A 24,875-nucleotide genomic window follows, 5' to 3' on the forward strand; every position below is an offset into this window, starting at 1 on the left:
AAGCCTTTCTACTTGGTGATGAGATGCTGTCTCTGGGGGTGACCGGGGGGGAAGGGGGCATGTCACCTTTGGGGTGCAGGTTAAAGCCCCTCCTGGACTGCTTGGCTGCCACAACTGTAGCTGACTGTAGTGTTTTCCATGCGAAGGGCTTCTGCCTCCTTTGGATCTCAAGTTACGGGGAGATGAGCTGGCTTTTCCTCCTTCAGTGGGAAGGGCTCCATACAAATGGGGGTTCCTGTGAAGTGGTTGCCCACCTCTCCAAACCTGACCCCTCGCCCTCATACACCTCTTCCAGAACAGAGGCCATTTCCCCAACTCATCAACTACAGAAGCTGTTTTCCGCCAATCGTGTATGGAAAGCTCTCAAAAATGCTCACCTTCTCCCCGCCGCCCCCCTCCTCCGCCCATCAGATTAATAAGCCCCAGAGCAGCATCAGAAAGGAACATCCCTGTTCTAAGAACTACTAAGCTACTCTTTCCTAGATGTGTCGTCATCCTGCCTTTCAATTTTTTTTTTTTTTTGCATAACTTTGGGAGGAGCCCCAGAAAACTGGGACTGGAGAAAGGCTAGGCACATGGAGAGTGATGGGGGCATCTCCCAGAGTTTACCGTAACTCAGAGCAGTGGCTGATGAAAAGGGAGCCAGGCCACTGAGATCTTATGCCTATTACACTGGCAAGCCAAACAAGCTACGACACTGACGGTGGTGGTAAGATTTCCTGTGTTCATGCTTTTGGACTCTCTCCAACCCATCTGGTAACTAGGGGACTTTTTGATTCATGCCACCTTCCTTTACATCCCTGAAAAATCTTGCTAAAAGTCAATACATCTTTCCCCAAAGGATTTACAGCATCTGGGCTTTAAGAGACTCAGAGCTCACCTCTGTCATAAACCTGGCTCCTCCTTTTACATAACGGGTCCTCCCTTGAGGTCGTGAATAAAACATCCTTGGAGTCCCCAGGCCTGGCTTATTTAAATGCATTCTCTTCTCTTCTGTGAAAGAAATGGAGGGGAGAGCTGTCCTGGGTTGGTTAGCACGATATCACCTATCTGAAGGACAGAAATGAAGAGCTTGGAGTCACAAACAGGATAGAGATGTGGGTGGGAGCACTGTATTGGGGGCACAGAATAGAAAAGGTTGCTTCCATAGGAATGAAAAGAACCACTGACAGTGAGTGAAGCTTCAGATCTAGACGTGGGCGTCGCTGGTGTGGGGGAAGGGTCACTGCTACGCTCTGGGAGGAGGCGGTGGGGATGGGGGAGGGGGCCGGGTGCTAGTCCTTGCCAAGGATGCTCTTCAGGCTTCTCTGCTTGACTTCGTCCAGCTCTTCCTCCAGCTCCTCCTTCTTGGACATGGCCAACTTGGACTGGTGATCCCGCACCACTTGGTCAATGTAGGGGGCACTCTGTGTGCCATACAGCATCAGCATCCACTCCTTCAGCACCCCCTTCTGGGGTGTGCTCCCCATGAAGCCCAGCTCCAGGGTCCAGGTGCCCCGGGTGTCCTCCCCCCAAGTGTGGGTGGTCATGAAAGGCCACTTGTCGAAGCCCACCTTGGCGGTGGCGTCTCGGGGGCACTGGCTCAGCAGGATGGACTTGGTGCCCACAGGGGACATCATGTTGATGTTCAGGTCCCTCTCCTGGCCGCGCTGACCGTGACGACTGCTTGGACGTGCTCCAGATAGTGGACGAAATTTTCCTTCCCCTCACATGCGTCGGTTGTGAGTGTCAGCACCAGCTTGCCAGTGGTCAGAATTTTCCTGAGGGCAGAGTGGCGAGGAGACACAGTGAGAGGTGGGGACACTATCCCAGGTTTGTTTGTTGTTTTTTTTTTTTTAATTTTTGGCTGCATCCAGGGGCATATGGGACCTTTGCTTCCCCACCAAGGATCGAACCCATGTCCCCTGCATTGGAAGTCAGAGTCTTGATCACAGGACTGCTGGAGGATTCTTATCCCAGGGGTTTTGAAGGCCACTCTGGGGAGAGGGGAGAGCACGGACTCTGGGGTTTATTATTATACCAGCTGTGTGACCCTGAGAATGTCACTTGCAGTCTCTAATCTGTTTGGACGGGGGATGCAGCTAATGCAGTTGACCCCCTTCCCACTTCTCCTAGGTCTCTGCTGGGTTCTCTTGCAGCTGAGGCCCCTGTGGACCCTGATGGCAAAATGTCAGGGATTTGATCCGGAAGGAAAAACCCTAACCAATGATTGACAGGAGGATGTGAGTCAATACAGCCTGGGTTCCTCACTGCTGGCGGGGACAACTCAGTGTCCCCGGTGGGGTTGAGCCTAGTTGCCCAGGGCAGCTAGATGCCAGTCAGCACATCCTCTGTGTCTTCTCTATTGGGTTGCTCTCTCTCCCTGTCTACATCGCCTCCTCCTCACCTGTGTCTCCTGAGATCATCTTTCAGAAAAAAAACTGTCAGCACCCACGTTCCAGTAGGGCAACTGAGAGTGGGACAGGAGCTCAGATGTCTTTCTTTTACAGCACTAAGTACTTTGATAAAGATAAATCATTGCTGAAATGATTGTTATGACTATCGTAACAATATGATTGCAGCTCAGAAGTGACTGGTCATGGCCACACCTGACCCGTATGAGGTTGAGCACACTCTCCCCTCTCTACTGAGCTTCTGCTATTCAGGTCAAGTGTTAATGTTGATTTCCAAATTCACTTAAAATCCAGAGTTTGCCACAGCCTTCAGGGGCTTCCCTGGTGGTTCAGATGATAAAGAATCTGCCTGCAATGCGGAAGACCGGAGTTCAGTCCCTGGGTGGGGAAGATCCTTTGGAGCAGAGAATGGCAACCCACTCCAGTATTCTTGCCTGGGGCCATGGACAGAGGAACCTGGTAGGCTACAGTCCATGGGGTTGCAAAAAGTCTGACAAGACTGAGCAACTAATACTTTGCTCAAGGAGCTGAGTGGGCAGGGGAGGGTGGGGGCTGAGCCGGACTGGGTGCTCTGGGAACATGATGGCGGGGTGGGCCAGGCTGCCTCTGCTCACTGACTTGGATGGTCCAGTGCAGATGCCTCACAGTCAGTTCTATTCTTCCCTTTTATTTTAGTCAAGCACCCTTCATGGACTCTCCTGATAAAGTCTCTTTAGAAAATTGCTTTTTGAGCTGACTGCTTCTCCGAGAAGATGAGCGCTGAGGAGACTCATAAACTTGACAGTTGCCACTCAGCGGCTCCCAGCCCGTTTCTGTGCAGCCCGGGGTAGACTTGGCCGCTGCCAGGGGGCCGTGGAGCCCTGCGGCCGGCCTGCAAGAAGCTGGATTCCTGGCAGTAAGGGCTGCTTCTGCCAGAGGCCCAGCCGGCCTGGGCGCTGCCCTTGGAGCCTCCCTGCCCAGCCTCTGAGCTCTTCCAGCATGGCATCTGCCCCAGACCTCGCTCATCAGAACCTGAGATCAAGTTCGGGTGGGCAGTGGGTGAGGGGGCAGAGGGCACCCAGGAGACCAGAGTCCTTCCAACAAGGCCCGACTTCCCCCACCCCAAATTTCCCTGACTGGTCTGACCACCCTATCGCCTGTCACCACTGTTTAGATGCCTTCCTTGTGCCCAGGTGAAACTGGCTGAATAGTCATTCATTCATTCATTCCACAAATATTGATCCCATGACTGCTAAGTTCTAGGCCCTGAGGACACACCAGCAAATGGGACAGGCTAGGTTCCTGTTTTCAGGGAGCCCAACTGAATTAGTTCTGAAAGTGCTCTCGAGGGAGGGGCTATATACGTATAGTTATGACTGCCTCGGGGCTTCCCTGCTGGCTCAGATGGTAAAGAACCTGCCTGCAATGCAGGAAATATGGGTTTGATTCCTTGGTGAAGGGAATGGCAACCCACTCTAGTATTCTTGCCTGGAGAATTCATGGACAGAGGAGCCTGGCAGGCTACAGTCCACGGGATCTCAAAGAGTCGGACACGACTGAGTGACTAACACTTTCACTTTTCATGACTGACTTGCCTTGTTGTATGGCAGAAACCTACATGACATTGTACAGGATATATTATCCAATTAAATAAATTAAAAAAAAAAGAGCTCTCAACTTTCCTTTCATTTAAATAATGCTTCTGAGACCAGCCACAAAATTCAGTCTTCTGGACCTTATCCAAAATCTCAGAAATGAGAACCTCTGAGGAGTGGGGCCTTGAGAGATATATTTTTACACACAAACCAACACATTTGTATGTACTTTCTTCTTCTATTATTTGGGCACACTGTGTGTCTTATGGGATGTTAGTTCCCCAACCAGGGATAGAAACTGGGTTCCCTGCAGTGGAAGCACCAAGTTCTAACCACTGGATCACCAGAGAAGTCCCTCCCTTTTTTTTCTAAGAAATTTCTATATATTTTAAAGTTTAAAATTGCTGTCATAGTATATGTGTACATGTGTATTCTGCTGAGAATAAAACTGTCACAACAGAAGATCATTTGGGAAATGTAAATTCTTGATGAATTTGTAGAAAACCCTGTAAGAAACATATAGGCAAGAACATCTACATATATAGTGAGAGGAATTTAACTTGATCAACTGAAACATAATAAAGACTTTTTCCAGATTAAAAAAATAATGCTGCTAACACTGGGTAAGCTCCCAGCTGGGGTGAGCCGCTGGGACGGTCACACTTCAGAGCTTCAGATTCCCTAACTAACATGAGGGCATCAGATGGCCTATTTCCAGTGTTGCCTCTGGCTCCAAATTCCAACAAGTATCTGGATTAGGACAGAGTGCTAAGTGCACTTGGAACTAGGAAGGAAACGGTCATTCCTCCTGGCATACGTTCTCCATCTCCCTCCCCCATCCCCCCCCAAAAGCACAGAGCATGAGGATCAACAGAAAGCCAGTCTTCCTGTCCACGGCCATTGTGGAGAACAAGGTCTGATGTCAACACAAACCACGACTAAGCGGAGTCCCAGAGCTCCTTCTCCTCAATACTGTGGTTGTACCACCTTTCTGCTAATTGGGAACGTAAGCCAAGATGCAGCTAACTACATCCTGCTCTCGTCACACTGCCCACAGCCCCCACCTGCTGTGGCCCAGAGCCTGCAAAGGCACAGATGCTATAAGGCTTCCCCTTAGCAAAGTCCCTCTTTGTAAATCTCTCCCTCTTGGCAATAAGGGATGGAAGTTCCAGGCCCCAGGGCTCTGGAGATTGGATACTCTGAAACTGACTAATGATACAGCTCTGCCTGGAAGCTGTCTGTCCCCGAATCAAATCCAGGGCGTCTCAGAAGGCCACAGAGAGGCATCACAGTGCGGTGGTGGCATCTTCAGTGTATTTTCCACGACTAGCAGCAGAGCTTACTGTGCCCACTTACTCCAGGTCCTGCACAGAGCCGCCCACACAGTGGAACCTCTCAGGCACCGTCTTCCAGTCTTTGGCCATCTTCACCATGGCACCTGTGTCTAGGACCCCGTAGCCAAAGAGGTGATCAAACTCCAGGCCAACCCAGTTCCTCCGCCACTGAGGGACCTCGTTGTGAAGCTGGTTCTGCTTGGAGGTGAGCACAGTCAGATGCTGCATGTCTCTCCAGGTCAGACCCAGGCTGTGGACCGGAGGCAGGGCGTTTGAGGACAAGGGCATGGGACAGGGATGAAGGGAAGGAAAAAGAGACACAATGACTAAGATAGCACCTAGACCTCCAGTAAGATTTTGGAACATCTATGAACCCCCGAGTCAAGGGAGGATTATCCATGCATTATTTATAACATAGGTATAGCTGTACATCAATTAAAAGTCTTGCCTTTCTTACTTAAATATATTTCAAATGCAAAAACTGACACACACTGGGATGGCTAAAATGAAAAAGGCAGACAATACCAAGTGTTGACAAAGATGAAGGACAACTGAGTACTCTGCAGATGGGAGTATAAACTACTGCAAACACTTTGGAAAACAGTTTGACTCTTATCTTCTGATGTTGCCCAAGTGCTTAAGCTGTGGCCCAGAAGTTCCATTTCTAGGTGTGTAGCCAACAAAAATGTGTGTATATATTCACCAGACATATATGTGTACTGGAAATGTCCATAAGCCCAAACTATCAAGCCCCCAAATGCCCATCCACAGTAAAGTGGATAAGCCAGCTGAGATGTATTTATTGGACGTGGAACACTGCACTGCAGTGAGAATGAAATATAGCTACTCAGAATAACTGGGATGAAGAGAATGCTGATTCAAAGAAGTCAGACACAGAGAACAAACTATATGATTCCAGTCACTTAAAGTGGAAACACAGGCACAGCCACTGCGTGCTGTCGAAGTCAGGCAAGTGGTGGGTCTCGGGCAGGCGGTGCTGGAAGGACGCGGAGGCTGCCGGGCGCGCGCCGAGCTCTGTTTCCGGGTCCGAGTGTTGGCCGCGTGGAACCGTTCCGTTTGGGAACACGGCACAGCCTCTGCATGCTGTCGGAAGCCAGGCTGGTGGTGGGTCTCGGGCAGGCGGTGCTGGAGGGACAACAGAGGCTGCCGGGCGTGCGCCGAGCTCTGTTTCCGGGTCTGAGTGTTGGCCGCGTGGAACCGTTCCGTTTGGGAACACGGCACAGCCTCTGCATGCTGTCGGAAGCCAGGCTGGTGGTGGGTCTCGGGCAGGCGGTGCTGGAGGGACAACAGAGGCTGCCGGGTGAGCGCCAAGCTCTGTTTCCGGGTCTGAGTGTTGGCCGCGTGGAACCGTTCCGTTTGGGAACACGGCACAGCCTCTGCATGCTGTCGGAAGCCAGGCTGGTGGTGGGTCTCGGGCAGGCGGTGCTGGAGGGACAACAGAGGCTGCCGGGTGAGCGCCAAGCTCTGTTTCCGGGTCTGAGTGTTGGCCGCGTGGAACCGTTCCGTTTGGGAACACGGGCTGTCAGTTCTTCAAGAGCAGAGATAACAGCCACAATAGCTGGCTCCCCAGGGCCCAGGACGGCCCTCCTTGGCACTCTCTTCATTCAGCAAATAAACAAGTTGGCTTGCAGAGGTGTCTCTGGAAGTTAGTGTCTACTATTACTCAATGTCTGTGTTTTTCAAAGTGTCAGTCATGACCCATTTGTGGGCTAGAAGGTTGACTGACTGCATGGGCTGTGTATCTGGGTTGCACAGTAAAATCATTTGTGGGACATTTAAGACCAAACCGCTCCAGCCTCATCTCAGACTAAGTAAATCGGAATCTCTGGGAGGGGGACCCAGGCTTGGGAAATTGTTAACACTTCTCAGGTCATTCCAGGAGACAGCTGAGGTTGGGAAGTAGGTTCTTTATGAATGAAGCGGTCAAGAGTGGAAGAGAACAGAAAAGAATAACAGTGTGACTGTAAAATGGGGAAAGTGTGTGTGTGTTATGTGTTGGGTTGGAATGCAAAATGTATTTCTCACTGAGAGTCATGGTCAAAAAAGTTGGAAAAACTTTGCACTAAAGTTCTTCTCAGAATCAAATGATTCAAAGAAAATCACTCATTTGATAAAATCTCATCATGGGCAGGTTTCATTGGTTCAAAACTTTGAATGAGAGTCAGAAGATGCTAGTGATTCATATGCTCTTGAAATATAGACTTTCAGTTTTTAAGGAGAAAGTTTCAAGGAAAGTCAATGCTTATTTGAGAAATTTAAGAACATATTTATTTAGGACATATGGTCCCCTGGACATACAGACTAGGTGAACAGTGTGAAATTTCCTGACATTGATTGTGGCTGAAAGCTCATTGTTTTGGTAGAACAGGATTCTGAATCATTTAACCCAAAAGTGTTGATAAATGAGGATCTGCTAACTTCAAGGTGATCAGAAGGCTAGCTGGCAGGTGGAGTAGCTCTCACCTTTGCAAGGGGTTTTGCCACAATAATGTGCTATGCTTCCTGAAGGACCTCCATGGATTTACTCTCATGGGGCACGTGAGAGAGAAAGAGTGTGTCAGAATGAGGATGTTCTCATTTCTAAACTAAATCAGAGCAAGGTCCATAGTCCAGCATCAGAATTTGTGACACTGGTTGAACAACCATTTGCTTATGCCTGAAAAGTAACACTGAGTCCCTCCTAGTTTTATATTCTGAGCAACTTCTGAATTGATCAAAGACATGCATATGTGCTAAGTCTCTTCAGTCATGTCTGACTCTTTGTGACCTCAGGCTCCTCTGTCCATGGAATTCTACAGGCAACAATACTGGAGTGGGTTGCAATGCCCTTCTCCAGGGGATCTTCCCAACCCAGGGATCGAACCCACGTCTTATGATTCCTGCATTGGCAGGCGGGTTCTTTATCACTAGCACCACCTGGGAAGGCCTGACAGAAGACAGTGTGTTAGTGTTAGTAGTCCAGTTGTGTCCAGCTCTTTGCAACCCCATGGCCTGAAGCCTGCCAGGCTGCTCTGTCCATGGAATTCTTCAGGCAAGAATACTGGAGTGGTCTGCTATTCCCTTCTCCAGGGGATCTTCCCAACCAAGGGATCGAACCTGGGTCTCCTGCATTGCAGGCAGACCCTTTCCTGTCTGAGCCACCAGGGAAGCCCCATTGTGTAAAACAGGGATCTCACAACCTGCTTAAAGCTTTAATCCTACTACGGCAGCTCAAGGGTTGTAGGTGACACCTATTAACTAACACAAAATAAATGTACAGAATATCTACAGTATGGAAATCACTCTGTTCAGTGTTAAAAGCAAGGAATAGGTCATGCTCTTAAATAGTTTATATAAGAGTTGGGAAAGTAAGACAGATCTATGGAAAAGCACTGCACAGTCAAGTGATTCTATGAACATCTATTGAGAGTGTATCATGTCCAGGCTCTACACTAGTTCTGAGCAGGCTGTAGGAAGGTCCCAGAGCCTGCAGTCCGGGAGGCAGACAGACAGCTCAATATTTAAACAGCGGGGAGCCGAGCTCCCTCCCTGTCATGCCAAGGGAGTCAGCAATGGGGACCTGGAGTTATCCCAAGGAGAGCATCTCACAGAATGTGGACCAGCATCAGAACCACGTGGGGACCCATGACAAACATGGATTCCTGGTCTCAACCTCAGGTCTCTGGCATCGGACCTCCTGGAGGCTGTGGGCCTGAGGATGCACACTTAGGACTGTGCCCAGGTGATGCTTCTGCACACAGGGTTTGAGAACACCGGTCTGAGACGGCGGTTCACAACCTCGGCTGCACGTGTGGACAGCATGAACACAACGATGACGTCAGACAGGACCCAGAATTGTTGCTTCCACAGACCTGTCCATACCTCTGCCAAAGGCTTGAAGGATCCAGAGGCGGGGGAAGGCAAGCATTATGCAGGTGATAAACTTTAAAAATCACAGGAAGTCCAGAGCCCCGAGTGTCAGGGAGAGAGCTGGGGACTGAGGCAGGAGAGAACCACACTTTAGGAAGTCGGAATTTTATCTGAGGAATAGATACGAAGGCAGAGGCACTTGAGCTGGTCTTTAGAAACATCATCCAAAGAAGGAATTAAGACGTGTGGGATTGGAAGGCAGTAATATTTAACAGCAGTATGGAGGAATCTCTCAGACATAATGCTGAACCAAAATGCCCATACTGATACTTAGGTGATGGTCTATTTCCTGATTTGGGTGCTGGCTGAACCAAAATGCCCATACTGATACTTAGGTGATGGTCTATTTCCTGATTTGGGTGCTGGTTACATTGATGTTTAAGGCTTCCCTGGTTGCTCAGATGGTAAAGAATCTCCCTGCAATGCGGGAGATCTGTGTTCGATCCTTGGGTGGGCAAGATCCCCTAGAGAAGGAAATGGCTACCCATTCCAGTATTCTTGCCTGGAGAATCCCATGGACAGAGGAGCCTGGTGGGCTACAGTCCACGGGGTCTCAAAGAGTTAGATGCGACTGAGTGACTAACACCAATACTACATGGATGTGTTAACTTTATAAGAAGTCTTTGAGCTGTCCCTAACATGTGTACACTTGTCTCTATGCCTATTATACTTTGATGGGGCTTACATGACAAAATCCATCCTTGGAAGGTCACTTTCAGAAACACTGTTCTAGCCTAGAACATGGGCCGCTTTACTGTGGATGATTCTCCTGAGCCAGAAGTTTGCCTCGTTATGACCCCCTCAGACCTGGCTTGGCCCTCTAGAACCCCACAGAAAGTCTGGGGTAATGGAGAAAGCCCCACATATGGGAAGGTAACTGTGTGTGTGTGTGTGCTAAGTGGCTTCAGTCATGTCCAACTCTGTGTGACCCTGTGGACTGGAGCCCTCCAGACTCCTCTACCCAAGAGATTCTCCAGGCAAGAATATTGGAGTGGGTTGCCATTTCCTTCTCCAGGGGATCTTCCTGAGTCCGGGATCGAACCTGTGTCTTTTACATCTCCTGCATTGGCAGACGGGTTCTTTACCACTAGCACCACCTAACCTCCACTAGAGGTATCCTGCGAAACTTCTCTAATATTGGACTCCCTGGGAAATGTGAGCAATGATCCCTGGGGAATCAAGAAAGTGTTTTCTAGCATTTGGCAGAAAAGCATTTTATGAGATTAAACAACAGGGTGATGACTAATCAGGACAGAAGAATCGGTTCCCTTTGTCCCCTGGAGCCACAGGGATGGTCCTTCTACCTCTTTCATGGTCCTGATGGGCGGATGTTTTAGACAGGATAATTTGTTTACTGCATTCAGGTTGCTTTGGAAAAGCTTTCCAGTTGGCCCTCAGAGTGGGAAACAGCCCTGACTGCTGCCACATATGTCCCCAAGGACTCCCAGGTGCCTCGTCTGAACACAAAGAGAGGTGAGCTGCAGAAAGTGTTCACAAAGAGAGCTTCCTCCCTCTGGGCTCTCTCCCGGGGCTATTTCATGCTGATCAGAGGTTTTAACTCCTGGTTTTGTTGTTGTTCAATCGCTCAGTGGTGTCCGACTCTTTGCGACCCCACGGATTGCAGCATGCCAGGCTGCCCTGTCCTTCACCATCTCTGGGAGTTTGCTCAAACCTATGTCCATTGAGTCAGTGATGCCATCCAACCATCTCATCCTCTGTCACCCCCTTCTCCTCCCACCCTCAATCTTTCCCAGCATCAAGATCTTTTTCAATGAGTCAGCTCTTCGAATCAGGTGGCCAAATTATTGGAGCTTCAGCTTCATCCTCCCAGTGAACATTGGAGCACTTTTGCCCACTGAAAAGCCTTGGACTTTACCATCCCAGGAAGGGTTTATGCAGCCCGGCTCCCTTGCCTTGATTTGGAATAAACTCTGAGGCATGATTTACACTCTAGAACTCCCCCTGGGGTCAGGCTGAGGCCAGAACCTCTGGAATCACATCCTTGATCAGATCCTTTCCCACCTCTAACCTGCTTCCTCTCTTTCCCAGTGATTTCGCTGGAAGCACATTCTTAATGAATCACACCAAACTCTAATCTCAGGGTGTGTTTCCAACCCAGGTGGCTGGTGTTCTGAGAAATTTGAGGACTGGCTTCCAAGATGGGCTTGAACCACCTCCTACTGGGTATCATTTTCCCCCCTGTTTACGGCAAGAGAGTGCTCAGTTGATGACCACTGCTCCAAAATGAAGTATGCCTAAACAGTGACTGCATTCTTTTCTGTAAGGAAAGCTGTGAGTGTGGTAAAGAATGAGGAATAATTGGTGCAGAGCCCATGAATCTGTTGAAAGTTCCAGCAGCCTGTTCCAGCACTTTGATTGATCTAGATGTCACTTTGTTGGCATATAGGTAGCTTAGTGGTAAAGAACTCGCCTGCTAATTCAGGAGACGTAAGAGATGTGAGTTTGATCCCTGGGTCGGGAAGATCCCCTGGAGGAGGGCATAGCAACCCACTCCTGTATTCTTGCTTGAAGGATCCCAGGGACAGAGGAACCTGGTGGGCTAAGTTGTTGGCATATACACCTGGGCAGGTGACTTTTTGCTTGCCAGAATCCAGGGAGACTTTGAGTCGAGTTCTGCCCTCTTCGATTTAAGGGGAGACCAGGAACTCCTTCTTGTTCCCTGTCCTCTGTGAGACTCTGTGGCAGGAGCAGCCTCCCTCTGCTTGTCTGGTCCCAACTAGAGTGAACGAGACCAACTCAGACTCTAGGACCCAACAGGTCCTGAGGAGAACACTTGCATTTTTAGGAAATGCACATAATATGTAAGTTTTTTTGTTTTTTTTGTTTTTTTTTTTTTGTCTTGGTGCTTAATAGGAAGAGAGTGTCCATCTCTTCTTTCTTAAATTTTCCACCTGAGTTTTGTTAACAGAATCAAAGTTTGGCTTGGCCCAAAGACAGAAATCATTCCCAATTTGGGGCTTTATCTGTAAAAGGAGGATAATGATGCCTTTTTCTGCTTAAAGGCATAGGGGTTGGACTAGATAATCTTTTGAAGTCCTTTCCTATTCAGGGAATCAGCTCTTACCTCCTTTGCAAGTCAGAAAATGCACTGCATCTGTGGAGAGTCAAGCAGGGATGCCTGAAGATTGATGATAGAAGCTCTGGTTGCCCAACAACAGCTGACAAGGATGGGAACTCAACTTCCCTTCCCCAGGAGCCAGAATCCAACTTCTTACAAGTTGCTGGTTCTGTATTCTCTGATAATTCCTTGCATAGTGGGCATCTGCATTTACACCACATGGATGTTGCCTGAAGCCACAAGTTCATTGCTCAAACCAAAGGTGAGTCTCTGGTTTGCACTAAGCCAGGGGAGCAGGTGAGCAGGGACCTCTGCTGATGCTCAAATCCAAGGTGGGTCCAGCAGCAGTGACGTGTGGCCTCTCCGTGGGATGGTGAGAACAGAGAGGGTGGGCTCCTCTCACTGGTAGCTGGAAGGTAGCAGCAAAGCCCATTTCTTGGACTACACTGTGTGACTTTGCCCACATTGTCTCAGTATTAAAGTGAGTTCATCATATAAGTTAACAAATCTGGAGCAAGAGCATCCTGTTTCTACCACATGTTCTGAAAACCTTGCTAGATAACCAGCTTGGCAATGATCTTCTTTCATTTAGCTGATTGGGAATATTACTAGAGTGAAACGGCCATGAAATCCACAGATGAAAGAAAATATCTATGTACCCCCATGTGTGACTGGGTGTTGGGCTCTCGTGCTCTCTCAGGGATGTAATTTTGTGGGATATGTGTGTGTGTGTGTTTCATTAGCAATGCCCGCCAGAGTTCATTGGCCCTGACTTTTTACTGACTCTCACACCCACTTTTGCCTCCATGGACACTTGGTGTTGGGTTGGGAGACTTGTGTTAGTTCACCCTGCAGAGCTGGCTCTTGGTCCCGAGCTGCAAACATACTTAGCCTCTAAACCTAGTGCGAACACTCCAGCTGCTTCAGGAGCAGCCGCGGATGTTCCAGAATGCCTGAGGGTGCAGTTGCCATATAAATCTGGGGTTGCCTGGATGGGGAAAGAGTGAGGAATAAGTGAAGAAACCCCACTGCTTTAAACCCAAAACAACACAGAGCAGAGGATCTTCTGTTTCTTTACTTAAAGTCTGCCTGTTCTGAAGACGATTTAGATAGAGGTAAGAATAAGCTTAGCACTCATGTATCTATTTTGCCAGACATTTTATCTGAGCTTCCTAGTAGCCTATGCAAAAAGGGAAACACAATCAGTTATAGTGTCCATAAGATACAAGCAAGTCAACTGTTTAGAAAGGCAACTTATCAGCTATTCTAATAAAGAGATATTTATTTTCTGGACCCTAAAAGGAAACAGTATAGGTGGAAAGTGACAAGCCAATACCACCACCATATTTAATGCAATGCTGGGGTTTGTTACACTCAGATTCGCTCAGAAAGCTCAGGGCCATTTCATCAACAATCTCTTTTCCCTTCAGGAAAAATGGGTGGCATTCCCAAAGAGGAAAAATGAAACAAGTTCAGCTAAAGTTTACCTAGAGGGACAGCCATTAAAGAGAAAATGTTACATTCTCTACATCTAAAATCCACCAAGAGATTCTGGAACACAGTGAAAAAGACAGCTGCTACATCAGTGATCACTCCAGGACTCTTCTTAAGTGGGGAGGCTGAAAAGCTGAGTTTTAAAGGATGAAAGAGAAAATCCTCATCTTCAATGTTTGTGAGAGACAGGGTTTTCATTAAGATTGTTTATAAACCATGAGAATACTCATTTCTCCTGTTTGTCTGTAGGCTCCTTGAGTGGGTCTATTATTTTGGGGAATAAAGCATCAGGGAGATTTAACATCATCTCCTGGGGAAAGTGACCATATTCAAAGCGAATTCAGTGCCCCTCCCCAGCTGTAGTAGAAAGAGTCACAGACAGGGGCTGAGGACAGAGTGATCCCACTGGAAGGCCCTTGGGGCAGGGAGGGGAGCTTCTGGGGGAGTGTATGGGGAAAGGTTCATAAGCAGAATGAGTTTGGGACCACCCTCACTTGTCCCTTTCTGCCCACACAGCTCAGAAGATGAGAGAGTGAAACCTCTTTCCACTTGGGAGGAGCTGACACATTTTCCATCCTCCCCAAGACTAAGGGGAGCTGAGGGGGCTCATGGGAGAAATCAGGGGGCCTCATGGGGGAGCCAGGCTAAGGCCTGGGTCTCTTGCAGGCAAGGAACTTCTGCTAGCTCATGTGAGAACCTGGCCAGCTGGATGGGTGGAGCCCAGGCAGGACCTTGTGACTGAAGGGCTAGCTGGTACTGATGACTGCATTCTTGTTCCTGCCTTACTCCCAACCCTGGAGAAGGTGGTGACAAGGCAGGATGCAGCCCAGCAGGACTATTGAGCCACCCAGTAAATGCCTGGCTTGGAGGACTGAGAAAAGGCTGTATGTCTAGCAGACTTGGAAAATTCACTATTAAACCTAAGTGCCCAGGAAGGAAGAGTTGCTCAGAAGAGTGCAATAAATGTGTGTGATTCTTAATCTTTTGGTTTTCTCAATTGTGGACCTGGTTTAAAAATATGAAACACACTACTCTTCCTTTGTAAAAACACACATGTGCCCACTTCTAGGGAGGTCTAGGGACCAGGAAAAGTCCATCCGTGGATGCCATTTCTAAATTACTCTAATAAATGGATGTGTTCTTGGCTCAGATGGGGTGCATGTTTGATGCTCCAGTTCTTAATATTAGTTACCTTATAAGCAATGTGCTGGGGCAACATCTTGGCAAACTAGAGTTCATCATTATTTGTAAGCCAGAACAATGAACAGGAAAATCTATGGACCATGAGCGGGAAGGAGGTCATGGCGTTCTTGTTTTTCATGAGGTCTCGACCTTGATAACAAAGCATCACCAGCCTAGAAGAGGGGGCATCTCCCCTCGGAATGGGGGGCTGACTCTTTGAAGGAGGGCCCTCCTTCCAGGATGTCACCGTGTCTGGGTATGACGTCACGAATGTCTACACGCACCCCTGGCCCGCACTCACCACACTGGCCTCGGGGTTCCGCTTGCGCCCGTTGTTGAAGGTGAAGGCCAGCGTGGAGGAGCAGCTCTTGTGGTAGAGCGTGGTCCTGCCATCGTTGATGGCCGAGTTGATGGAGATCGTCCACATGCTCGATGCGTAACCATCGCAGTTGCAGTCGTCATAGCTGCCGCCGTCGCCATAGCTGCCGCCGTCGCCTGAGGCCCACACGTAGATGCTGCCTGTGCCCCCGCGGCCCTGGGGGTGGGGGACAGAGAGGGATGCGCGGGCTGCAGGGTGGTCCGCCTGGCCTCTTAAGCAGTTGAACCCAAGGACTGGCTTCGTTTCTGTCTGTTAAAAACCACTGTCCTTCTGAACAGGCACCCTGAGAATTTTTCTTTGCAGGAAGGATTCAGTATAAAGTCACATCAATTTACAATATAATCTGGGAATAACAAGGTGGGAAAGACTGGAAGAATCTCCTTAAAACTGACAAATGAACTGCTTTTAAACATAGAACATCCTCATGGTAAAAAATCAAAGTATATGGAAAGGAAAATGACAAAAAAAAATCCCTCAACATGTAATATTTACATTCTTTCAGGCATTTTTCAGCAAAAATGCAAATGTACTTGTAAATTTATACTTAGCTATGTAAGATGGAAAAGATATTTATATCTAGCTTCTGTTTTATACATATTATGTATATTTTACATAGGTTTACATGTGTATGTAGATATTGTAAGTATTAAATACACATTTACTTACAGATTATACATATATATATGTGATATATGTATATATATATGATACATATATATACATATACATATATATATATGACACATATCCCTGGGAAGATCCCCTGGAGGAGGGCATGGTAACCCACTCTGGTATTCTTGCCTGGAGAATCCCATGGACAGAGGAGCCCGGAGGTCTGCAGTCCATGGGGTCGGAAAGAGTCAGACAGTCTTAGCAGTTGAGCATGCACACACGCCAGAGGAAAAGAGATGTCTGAATTACCTCCAAGGTCTCCTGCCTCCTGACAATGAGAAGTGACATTTTGATTGCTTCTAATAGGACTTGGAGTTAATTAGCCTGTGACTGGCTGAGTTGATACACCAACAAAGATTGATTTAGCCACTAGCTGGGAAGTGTCCTCAGTGTCTTGGTAAATCTGTCTTGGAAAACTTCATCCAAACTGGCAACTGCCCGCAGAAACCAAGACCCAGAGGGAACCGTAGCATCTTTACAACTGAGAGGGTGCAAGGCTCACCCTCTCAAGCAGGCTCAGATTAGGGCTCAATGTCAAGGATGGGGCCCTTGGTAAGTGAAACAGACGTGAATCAGCATCAGTGAGTGAGGCTACCTGCTGGGGAAACTTCCCCTGAACCAGCCCACAGGTGGGCTGCTAGTGAGACAGGCAGACTCTGCTAAAAGGAAACCAATGCTGAAAGCATCCTCACCTTGATGTAGGGAGACTGGCTGTGACTCTAACCTGTCAGGTTCCTCTGTGTTCTGACCCCTTTTTATTATAGTTTGTAGCCCTGCCCACCAAGGGGGGGAGGGTGCTGTTTCCCACCCTTGAGTCTGGGTTGGCTTCCTGCCTTGCTTCAGCAAATGGGATGTGGTGGGCAGTGGTGCTGGGTTGATTCTGAGCATAAGTCTCAAGGAGCCCAACCCATGCCCGCTTTCTCTCGGAGACCATTGGAACCAACCTGAGTTAACGTGCAGGTGATGACAGACAGCCCGGTCGGGTTCGCTGCCACAGCTAACAGTGACCCCACATGGGAGGCCACCCCAGACCAGCCAGTCTGTGGCTCACCTTCCAGCTGACCACAGATGCGTGAGTGAGGCCACCTGAGATTCGCCAAGGATGGCCCAGGTTGGCAGAGCAACCCAGCTGACCTGTAGACCCACGATCGGAGTTAATTGGTTGTTATTTGAAACTACTGAGTTTTGGGGGAGTTTGTTATGTGGCTTTGCTCACTGATACACAGAGAGCAGTATCAGCATGTTTCTGAAGAGTCGGCAGCAAACATTAGTTTTGTTTTGGACTGTAAGACTTAACCCACAGGAATATTTTGATTGCTAGGAATTTTAAACTTCATTTTCCTAAGCTGTTTGTGTGTGTGTGTGTTCATGAGGGTGATAATAATTACATTCTTGCTTCTAATGATTGGATATCAGTAGCAAATAGTCCCTGACTTCTGGGCAAGATGGGCCACTAAAGAGAAGACCCTAGTTCTGGGGTAGACGAGTGGGGAAGGGGCATCTATAAGAGGGCTGAGAACTGACTGTGGGATGGGTCTGTTACCAGCACACCACACTGTCCTGTTAAAAATGACACCCCAAGATCCAGTCCTGCTCCCCACCTTCACCTGAACTGCAGCTGGGATGAAACTGAAACAGAACAACTGACTCACATTCAAACCACCATTTGGAGGGTACAGGGAGAAATCAGATGATAACCACAGCACACACTTATAGGGCACTTAGTGTGAGGCAGGGACCACCCTGAACACCTTACATGGTCACTCACTGCATCCTTACAGCCGTCCTCTGCAGCAGTACCATTCAGACCAGTCACATGGAAGACAATATACATAGGAAGGAGCACAACAAACAAACAAAAGAGCTAAGTAGGACTTTGAAATTCTGGGTAGGGTCACAGATGAAAATATGACCACTGAAGAGAAAGACAGCATCTCAGGGTTGTCAATTTTCCCCAAGTTAACCTACAAATTTAACGTGGTCCCGACAGATGCACTGTGTCATTTGGGATTCAATCAGGCAGATTCTGCCATGCTGGGCAGTTCACTACAGGGAGTTTTATCCAGGAAGATAGTAGTAAAGAACCAAAACCCCAATTGGGGTGTGGAGGTCACCCAGAGATGAGGGAGGAGTTGGGCCAGGAGCCTGCACTCTGCTCAGGGTGGGCTGCCTGCTGGGGTCCCCCATCCTTACTCTGCAGCCCATACTTGAAGGAGACTGACTGTCTACCTGCCCTCCATGTTTATCTGGTTTAGGCTGCAATTACCTTCTCTGCCTCTCCTACCCTTCCGCTCTTTTATTTTTTTCCCTCATTTTTTTTAAGGCAAGTGCACTTAGATGAAATTTAATATGTGGTGCAACTCCACTTTGAATTCTCTCTTTGTATTAGTCTTTGGAGTTTAGCAGGATTAATTTCTCTTAAAAGATTTCACAAAATGAGAATTTGTCAACAAAGCACTATTGATGGTATTTAACCTCTGGTGTTCTCAACCAGGGGTGATTTTGTGCCCCAGGGGGCATTTGGCACAGTTGGAGGCATTTTGGTGTTCACTACCAGCATCTAGTGGGTGGAGGCCAAGGATGCTAAACTTTTAACACAGAGGACAGCCCTCCGCCCCTGCCCCTACCAGTGACAACTAAGAATGAGCTGGATTAAGTGTCAACAGTGCAGAGGCTGAGTCTTTCCTCTAACCTATTGGTAAAGGCAATGATTTTAAGAGCATAGCCTAAAGCAGCCTTTCACAGACCCCAAGTTTCTTAAAAGTTCATATGGATTTTGTAGTTTGCTTTTGAGAGAGTAACAGGCAGGGAGGCTAGGGGTCTCCAAATGTAGGAAATAGGCTGCAAGTGTCAGACATTTTTTTTTTTTTTTTACCTCTTTCTTAAGCGGCAGGAGGAAACAAACTACAAGTGTCAATTATTTTTCCCTTCTCCATACAAAATTAGAAGGAGGTTTCTATTAAAATTTTGTGTTGCCATGAGGACACCTGGTTCCACTTGAACTTAACTTTTCTCAAACCGTGAGTTAACCAATGCATTTTTCTTATGGAAATATTTTTCTTAAACTATGTTAATGAACTAAGTATTTACCCTAGACTCTGTCTTTCTTCAAGTTGGTTCTGCTTAACACTCTCAGAACGGATAAGGGCTCAACAAAACATTTTGTTTTACTCACACATTGTTCTCCTAATCTATGTTAATGAAGCTATATGTTTACTTGGAAACCTGCCTTTCAAGAGTCATGTCAATCATTTTATGGCCCAGGACGACTCACCTTGTGTCAATGTTATCTCAAAATGCATGTTGTGGGTGAGGGGCCTGGTGCCAGTCTCTAAGTTTCGCAACATTCCCTTTCGCTAATTAGCAGCCTAGCTTCCCTGGTAGCTCAGATGGCAAAGCTCTGCCTACAATGTAGGAGACCTGGGTTCGATCCCTGGGTCGGGAAGATCCCCTGGAGAAGGAAATGGCAACCCACTCCAGTATTCTTGTCTGGAGAATTCCATGGACCAAGGAGCTTGGTGGGCTTCAGTCCATGGGGTCACAAAGAGTCGGACACGACTGAGCGACTTCACTTATAGTAGTTGTATAACATCCCGCTAAAGACGAGCAGGGAGCACTCTTTCTGCTCCCTTCTGATGTCTATGTCAGAAATTTTCTCTGTCTCTTTTATACTTTAATAAAATTTTATCACACCAAAGCTCTGAGCTATCAAGCCTTGTCACTGGCCCCAGATTGAATTCCCCTCTTCTGGAGGCCAAAAACCCCGGCGTCTTTCACAACTCAGCAATGACCTTTCACTTTTAATATAAAAATAATGGCACAAATTGCTTACCATTGGCTAATGTAAAGTTCCAGCTCAAGGCTAGTACCTTGGCTCCGTACACTCTCAGCACGTATACTCTCTTCATATTCTCCACTTCCTGTCCCAGGAGGTGGAAATCCTGCTTTGAGAGGCTTGGGGCTGAAGTGAAGTCAGTTGGTCCCTTCATCCTACCTGGTGCCTCGTGACCCAGACTAATGACTACCCACCCCCCTCCCCCAAGCCCCGACCCAGTGGTGATATCTGCTTGCAGATACTGATGAAGCCAGCCTGATATAGTTTGCCTTTTTCTAGATACTGAATTACACTAATTTTTATTTTCCAGTCACCTTGACATCTTAATAGAACACTGATATACTTTAAAAAGTCATTGTATTTTTATTATGAAAATCATATTCTTTGTAGAATGACTGGAATCTAGACTATGAAGAAGAAAATAAATATTCTTCCTTGAATAGAAAGCCACTGGCAATATTTGGTGGATTCCTGCCAGTTTTATATATATATATATATATATATATATAGCATAAGAGCAGGTTTAAGAATGAAAATGAGATCATAAAATCTATCTACTTTGTGGCCTTGCTTAAAATGTATTTCTCACTTACCATTACATTAATATTTCCTCACATAATCAAATGCTCATCTACACTGTAAGTTTTTCTCAGTCTTCTTAGATAGCCATTCCATAATTTATTTACTCTTTTTCTTGGATGTACATAGAAGACTGTTTCTAGGTTTTAGTGCTGATGTGAACATGATTCTATATATGTCTTTGTATCTCTATTCATTTCTTCAACCAGAGTTTTTAAAATACGAAATGTGGGGTGAAAAGGAATGAATGTTTGAAGATTCTTGACCCATGGTGCCATATTATTGGTTTTATACAGCTTAATAATAATCTATATTTTCAGTATTCAGTCCATCTGGGTCAAGATTTAGAATCATTAAAAAAATGATTTTGCCAATGTAGCAAGCAAAAACAAAACTCATTGTTTTGAGGGGTTTTTTTTCACCATCAGTTGAATTTATCTTTCTCTACATTTACTGCTCATTTGTCAGTCATTCCGTCAGTTCAGTCACTCAGTCCTGTCTGACTCTTTGAGACCCCATGAATCAAGCAGCATGCCAGGCCTCCCTGTCCCTCACCATCTCCCGGAGTTCACGCAAACTCATGTCCATTGAGTCAGTGATGCCATCCAACCATCTCATCCTCTGTTGTCCCCTTCTCCTCCTGCCCTCAATCTTTCCCAGCATCAGGGTCTTTTCCAATGAGTCAGCTCTTCGCATCAGGTGGCCAAAGTATTGTAGTTTCAGCTTCAGCATCAGTCCTTCCAATGAACACCAGGACTGATCTCCTTTAGGATGGACTGGTTGGATCTCCCTGCAGTCCAAGGGACTCTCAAGACTCTTCTCCAACACCACAGTTCAAAAGCACCAATTCTTCAGTGCTCAGCTTTCTTTATAGTCCAACTCTCATATCCACACATGACTACTGGAAAAACCATAGCCTTGACTAGATGGACCTTTGTTGACAAAGTAATGTCTCTGTTTTTTAATATGATGTCTAGATTGATCATAACTTTCCTTCCAAGGAGTAAGTGTCTTTTAATTTCATGGATTCAATCACCATCTGCAGTGATTTTGGAGCCCAGAAAAATAAAGTCTGACACTGTTTCCACTGTCTCCCCATCTATTTCCTGTGAAGTGATGGGACCAGATGCCATAATCTTAGTTTTCTGAATGTTAAGCTTTAAGCCAACTTTTTCACTCTCCTCTTTCACTTTCATCAAGAGGCTCTTTAGTTCTTCTTCACTTTCTGCCATAAGGGTGGTGTCATCTGCATATCTGAGGTTATTGATATTTCTCCTGGAAATCTTGATTCCAGCTTTGTGCTTTCATCCAGCCCAGCATTTCTCATGATGTACTCTGCATATAAGTTAAATAAGCAGGGTGACAACATACAGCCTTGACGTACTCCTTTTCCTATTTGGAACCAGTCTGTTGTTCCAAGTCCAGTTCTAACTGTTGCTTCCTGACCTGCATACAGGTTTCTCAAGAGGCAGGTCAGGTGGTCTGGTATTCTCATCTCTTTCAGAACTTTCCACGGTTCATTGTGATCCACACAGTCAAAGGCTTTGGCATAGTCAATAAACCAGAAATAGATGTTTTTTTCTGGAACTGTCTTGCTTCTTTGATGATCCAATTTGGCAATTTGATCTCTGGTTCCTCTGCCTTTTCTAAAACCAGCTTGAACATCTGGAAGTTCATGGTTCACTTATTGCTGAAGCCTGGCTTGGAGAATTTTGAGTATTACTTTACTAGCGTGTGAGATGAGTGCAATTGTGCAGTAGTTTGAGCATTCTTTGGCATTGCCTTTCTTTGGGGTTGGAATGAAAACTGACCTTTTCCTGTCCTGTGGCCACTTCTGAGTTTTCCAAATTTGCTGGCATATTGAGTGCAGCACTTTCACAGTATCATCTTTCAGGATTTGAAATAGTCAACTGAAATTCCATCTCCTCCATTAGCTTTTTTCATAGTGATGCTTCCTAAGGCCCACTTGACGTCACATTCCAGGATGTCTGGCTCTAGATGAGTGATCACACCATCGTGATTATCTGTGTCGTGAAGATCTTTTTAGTACAGTTCTTCCGTGTATTCTTGCCACCTCTTCTTAATATCTTTTGCTTCTGTTAGGTCCGTACCATTTCTGTCCTTTATTGAGCCCATCTTTGCATGAAATTTTCCCTTGTATCTCTAATTTTCTTGAAGAGATCGTTTGTCTTTCCCATTCTGTTGTTTTCCTCTATTTCTTTGCAGTGATCACTGAGGAAGGCTTTCTTATCTCTCCTTGTTATTTTTTGGAGCTCTGCATTCAAATAGGTATATCTTTCCTTTTCTCCTTTGCTTTTTGCTTCTCTTCTTTTCACAGCTATTTGTAAGGCCTCCTCAGACAGCCATTTTGCTTTTTTGCATTTCTTTTTCTTTTGGATGGTCTTGATTCCTATCTCCTGTACAATGTCATGAACCTCCATCCATACTTCATCAGGCACTCTATCTATCAGATATGGTCCCTTAAACCTATTTCTCACTTCCACTGTATAATCATAAGGGATTTGATTTAGGTCATACCTGAATGGTCTGGTGTATTTCCTACTTTCTTCAATTTAAGTCTGAATTTGGCAATAAGGAGTTCCTGATCTGAGCCACAATCAGCTCCCAGTCTTGTTTTTGCTGACTGTATAGAGCTTCTCCATATTTGGCTGCAAAGAATATCATCAATTTGATTTTGGTGTCGACCATCTGGTGATGTCCATGTGTAGAGTCTTCTCTTGTGTTGTTCAAAGAGGGTGTTTGCTATGACCAGTGCGTTCTCTTGGCAAAACTCTATTAGCCTTTGCCCTGCTTCATTCTGTACTCCAAGGGCAAATTTGCCTATTACTCCAGGTGTTTCTTGACTTCCTACTTTTGCTTTCCAGTCCCCTACAATGTAAAGGACATCTTTTTTGGGTGTTCATTCTAAAAGGTCGTATAGGTCTTCATAGAACTGTTCAGCTTCTTCAGCATTACTGGTTGGAGCATAGACTTAGATTACTGTGATAGTGAATGGTTTGCCTTCTAAATGAACAGAGATCATTCTGTCGTTTCTGAGATTGCATCCGAGTACTGCATTTTGGACTCTTTTGTTGACTATGATGGCTATTCCATTTCTCCTAAGGGATCCTTCCCTACAGTAGTAGATATAATGGTCATTTTAATTAAATTCATCCATTCCAATCCATTTTAGTTCACTGATTCCCAGAAGGTAACATTTACTCCTGCCATCTCCTGTTTGACCACTTCCATTTTGCCTTGATTCATGGACCTAACATTCCAGGTTCCTATGCAGTATTGCTCTTTACAGCATCAGACCTTGCTTCTATCACCAGTCATATCCACAACTGGGTCTTGTTTTTTCTTTGGCTCCATCTCTTCATTTTTTCTGGAGTTATTTCTCTACTGATCTCTAGTAGCATATGGGCACCTACCGACCTGGGGAGTTCATCTTTTCAGTGTCCTATCTTGTTGCCTTTTCATACTGTTCATGGAATTCCCAAAGCAAGAATACTAAAGTGGTTTGCCATTCCCTCCTCTGATACTTGAGTTTATGTTAATAAGGGGTTTCATGGTGATGATTCACAGCAGAGAGGGGTTTGGTACCTTCAGCCAGAAGAACCAAACCACCTTCTCAGGGCATTGGAACTCTCAGCCCCACCCTCAACCTCAAGAAGTGGAGAGGAACTGGAGATTGAGTTCAATCACCAAACTGATGATTTAAAAACTCAGGGCCGGGATGCTAAGGGAGCTTCCCCAGCTGGAAAACATCTTAATAGGCTAGGAGCGTAGTATCTCTTCCTCTGGCTGTTCGCTAATATCTTTTGTAATAAAATGGTAAATGTAAGTATAGCACTTTCCTGAGTTCTGTGAGTGGGTCTAGTGAATTTTTCACTTGAGGATGTTGTGGGAAGTCCCAAATTTGTATCCAGCTGGGCAGAAGTGTGGGTTGGTTGGGGACACACAGGGCCTGGTGTGGGGACAGGCTTGTGGGACTGAGAGCCTTAACCTGTGGAATCGTCACTAACTGTGGGTAGCTGGTGTCAGAACTGAATTGAATTGTAGGGCACAGAGCTAGTATCAGACAAATAGTGTTGGAACTCATTACAAATATCATAAAGAAAACAAGGATGTCCACTATTTGAATAGAAGAGAAAACAATTAGAAACATAAGAATGGAAAAAGAAGAGATAAATATATGTTCATGTGCAAATGATATAGTTCAAGGAAACATAATAAATGGAAAACCTCTTATGAAGAATAAATGTATGTTGTCAAGTAGTATGTTATAAAACTAGCATATAGAAATAAAGAGCTTTGTAACCACTTGGAAGAAATAGTAATCACTTGTAAGAAATAAAGGAAGAGGAGAGTCCTGATTCCATTTACAACAGCAAAAGCAAAATGAAATAAAATGCAGGCAC

At 46.3% G+C, this 24,875-nt stretch overlaps 1 pseudogene; it reads right to left on the minus strand.

The window, feature by feature from the left end:
* Positions 1–1,274: 1,274 nt before the first annotated feature.
* The window catches only part of LOC133045265 (neuroendocrine convertase 2-like), a 40,570-nt pseudogene continuing 16,969 nt past the window's right edge, over positions 1,275–24,875 (minus strand).

The sequence above is a fragment of the Dama dama genome, chromosome 23 (assembly GCF_033118175.1).
Source record: "Dama dama isolate Ldn47 chromosome 23, ASM3311817v1, whole genome shotgun sequence".
Lineage (NCBI taxonomy): Eukaryota > Metazoa > Chordata > Mammalia > Artiodactyla > Cervidae > Dama > Dama dama.